Source organism: Coptis chinensis, chromosome 5 (genome assembly GCF_015680905.1).
Source record: "Coptis chinensis isolate HL-2020 chromosome 5, ASM1568090v1, whole genome shotgun sequence".
Taxonomy (NCBI): Eukaryota; Viridiplantae; Streptophyta; class Magnoliopsida; order Ranunculales; family Ranunculaceae; genus Coptis; species Coptis chinensis.
Genome location: NC_141460.1, coordinates 16,710,917 through 16,715,050, shown reverse-complemented (window position 1 = coordinate 16,715,050; position 4,134 = coordinate 16,710,917). Strand labels below are relative to the sequence as shown.

The following is a 4,134-nucleotide window of genomic DNA, read 5'->3' as shown; positions in this document are numbered from 1 at the left end:
AGTACTGTTTATGTATTTTTGTGTATTTCAGGTCTTGAAGTTGATTATGTGCTTAAAGATGATGCCATTTTTGCATAGAAAACGAGTCAAGATAATTGCTAGAAGAATTCTATGTTTAAAGCCCAAGAATCAAGAAGAAAAAGCATTTTCAAGCTCAGTTAAAGTCAATTCGAGAAAAAAAAATGACAAAAAATATCAAAACTTCAAAATGGCGTATCTTTGGACTCAGACATACTTTATGTCAAAACGACCGGCTCGGAACAAGTTTTCCAATGGGCCTGACCTTGCCCCAACTAGAGCTGTAAAAATGGATGAAAATAGTATTGAAGTAATTTCTAGCAGAATTGACTCTTTTAGACTTAACCTAATGGACTTTGGGCTTACGTTAGAGGCCCAAAGTCCTCCTTCCAGGCCTATGCACAAAAATGTAATCTAATCTTCTCACATATAAAGATGATTAAGGCTAACCTCTCATATACCCTACTTTAGAATAAGATAGTTTATGTCTATTTAATTAGTTTGTAGTGTAGCCACCATTAAACCATCAATAAAGCTTTTGTTTTTCAATTCAATTCTTGTCTTTACTTTATTACACTATACCATAACAGGCTATTTGCAACGGCAAAAAAGCGTTGCTAATAATTTTCGCAACGGTTCTTAAGCGTTGCAAATATGGCGTGGGTAAAGTGTTGGAAATTTTTGCAACGGTTAATAAGCGTTGCAAATATAAATTTTCAACGCTTTTTAAGCGTTACAATAATGATTTGCAACACTTTTTATAACTATTTTGTACACAAATTTAAAATATTTGCAACGGTTTTTTTATTTCACAAACGCTTTTTAAGCGTTGGTAATTTGTAACTGTTTTTAACCGTTGAAAAGTTGTTAGTTAATTTTAAAAAAAATAATTTAAAAATCATTTGTAATGGTTATGAACCGTTGCTGATGGGTTGCTGATAAAAAAAAAATAATTTCTCATATTTTGTAGCGATTAGCTAAACCTACAAAAAGATGCCCCTTCTTGCACCATATACATAAATCATAAATTCTTATTTAAGCTAAATTTATCCTGTACACAATACATTTTCATACTATTTTACAAAGAAACCATAATATATATGGGAAAAAAAACTGATAAAGTACAAAACTAATCCAACCATATACATTCACAACTTTGAGCGATTTTCTAAACCTCACAAACTTATTGTTGAACTATCACCATAAAAAAAGTTTTCATATTATACGATCCTAAACAAGAGATAACAGCTTGCGTTGTGGAAAACCCTACGCCCATTTACTTCCACAAATGCTCCAAAAGAGATCCTAGCATTAAGATAAAATAGTCAACCAAGAAAAGATCATGAAGCAGACAATAAGGGGATCAAGACCAATTCAAATGCTAAATACTGATAATCTAAGGTATAGTGGATTGAGCTTAACAGTAAAGAAGGACTAGGGATGCTCACCTCTGCATCAAAACCCAAATGGAGATTCATGAAAGATTCACATTATCAAGCACGAACTTATCTCTCAGTAGCAAACGACATTGTTTGCCTGAATGCATGAAAATGCACTTTCACACCCCTACAAACAAACAAGTAAAATTTTAGCTTAACAACAACACCAATAAGCAAACAATAACATTTCATTAATTACCTTGACGGCAATGTAGTGAAATCCATTTCCCACTAAATCTTTAGCAAAATTGAACCACTCTTGATATGAAACTTGAAGTCAATTCTCATCCATGGATTTTCTCTCTAAGAATCAATGCCTCATATCTTAATGCCAAACAACTCTGCCAAAGTCAATGAAATTAATACAAATCTATTCAAGAAACCAGTAATGCCAAAGAAAGAAAGATAATTACTACTACTACTACTGCTGCTGCTGCTGCTTATGGATGACTTCTTTAGACTATTAATGGAATTCTAATTTAATGGAATTCTAATTTCATCAGCAAAAGCCTAAACACGTATAAGAATAGATGTCAGAAGAGTAGTTAAAGCTTATGGATGACTTCTTTAGACTATTAATATTCTAAACTGCAGTCAGGTTTATCCGCTCATTATACCATATGCTAACAAACGGCTCAATTTTATTGAAATAAGGAAGTCCAATTTAATGGTAAGCTTCAATAACGCTTGAAACTTCCCCTTGCATCAATTTTTAATTGTTAATTTTGATGCCTCATAGAAGATTTGCTAATAAGGAATACTTGTTAGCGCCCGACAAAAAGTTCAAAAAACACAAACAATGGAAAACCACTAAACTTAATTTTTATAATCATATATAGTTTGCAACAAGCACACAACAAGAACAAAACAAACAGGTATATAGTTTTGAAAAGAAACTCGAACTACTCCAAGGTTAAAACCTTTGTGGCGATATAATCCCATGAGCATGAGGGTGCTACTTGATCAAGAAGGAGCTGATGCCGAACACGAGGGGATCTTTGAGATTTCTAGTGATGCCGAACATGAGAGGGCTGCTGAAGAACATGAGGGGCTGCTGAAGAACATGAGGGGCTGCTGCAAATTTTAGCCCGGGTTGAGGATCGAGGATCTTGAGCACGCAGCATGAGGGCGATGTTGATGCTGTCCATGAGGGCTCTGTGGGTACATGAGGGCACTGCTGTCCATGAGGATCGCGGAGCGCAACCCGGCAGAGAAAGCTCGAGAAAGCTACTACGGAGAAGGCGCGTGAATTTCCACTGTAGAGAAATCTCACCCAAAGTGTGCGACAACTGCAGCGTCTGAAGGGGAGTATAACACTGCAGAGAAACACTCTTCAGAGGGAGTCCCACTTTCTCAAGCATGGAGTCAAGAAAATCCTATGATACATGATTATATACTTTCTCATCAAATCAGCCGTCGATATGATACGGAATGTGGAATACCTTTTTCTCGACGATCATCTTTCCTTAGAACAATGTGAATCTATCTAATTTACCGGTTCAAAGACTAAAGTCAATCTATCCAACTTGGTCCTCGCAATAATACTTTGCTTAAATGGGTTTCTTTAAGTGAAGAAAGTCATGAATGACCAAAATTTCTAACAAGGAGAACTCTCGGATGAGGCAACATTGGTGTTGGCTTGGTTAAACAAATGTAGTACCCAAAGGCATAGGTGGGGCACTTGATCTGTTGCAATAAGTGCCCATGTGCACTTGATCTTGTAGGTTGTTTACACCTTATAATTCTAGAACAAGTCGAATTAGAGTCATCCAAAGAAATTTGCAGAAATAGAGAGGATTTTAGATAGCCCAAAGGATAGATAGGTACGATAAATGAGTAGGAATAAGTTTATAGGATAGTTGAACTCAATATGTAAAAACGAGAGAATCAACAAAATAGCCTCTATATGCATACTTAGCATTCCGAAAAATAGAAGAAAAAAAACACTTAATACCCTGAATAAATGAATAATAAGTAACTACTAGCTGGTATTTACAAGTATGAATAATGTGTTCAATTAAGTAATTAAGCTTAATGGTTTCTCAACTTGTTTGTGTGAAGGATGCATGTACTTCATATGCACATTTTGGTTATGGCCCCGTTTAGTTGACACCAAGAGTAGAAGAATATATAAGTAGAGCAAGAAAGAAAAAAGAATATACCAGAAAGCAGTATAGTTAGTGAAACGAGAAGCAGAGGCCAATGGATTTTACAACTATAGAGGAAAGTACTTATCCGATTCCATATATACCAGCATTCTATATAAATGTTTTGAATACTAGATTGCCGATGATAGAAAAGTACTATTCTCAAGGTGATGTTTACGAAACGACTCTGTTTTCCTTTCTCCATAGCTACTACTTTCTTTTCAAATAGTTGTAGACAAAATGTTTGAACTAATACCTGAAAATTCTTACAAGCCTCAGAAACTAAAAAGGCATCCAAACACAGCCCTCCTCCTCTCCTATTCTTTGCACTGAAGTTACTATAACCAGAGAAAAAGAACACAACACATATTATGTGTTCGTGAATGTTAACTTTACTATATGTCTTTATCGGAAGGAACTATATCCTAAATCATATAATTCAAAGATGTTTGAGAGACTCAAATTGTAAGGAAGCTATATCCAAGAGTCAAAAGGTACTACTATTTCTTATATGTTTCCAATATAGATAT

The 4,134-nt window shown here is 34.9% G+C and overlaps 1 long non-coding RNA gene across 1 annotated transcript; it reads right to left on the bottom strand.

The window, feature by feature from the left end:
* Nucleotides 1-1,031: 1,031 nt before the first annotated feature.
* Nucleotides 1,032-1,801, bottom strand: LOC147496901 (uncharacterized). Its single transcript, XR_015196677.1, has 3 exons — nucleotides 1,657-1,801; nucleotides 1,467-1,584; nucleotides 1,032-1,323 (listed from the first exon to the last, which is right to left on the bottom strand). It is a non-coding gene; the product is annotated as an uncharacterized LOC147496901 (long non-coding RNA).
* Nucleotides 1,802-4,134: the final 2,333 nt, after the last annotated feature.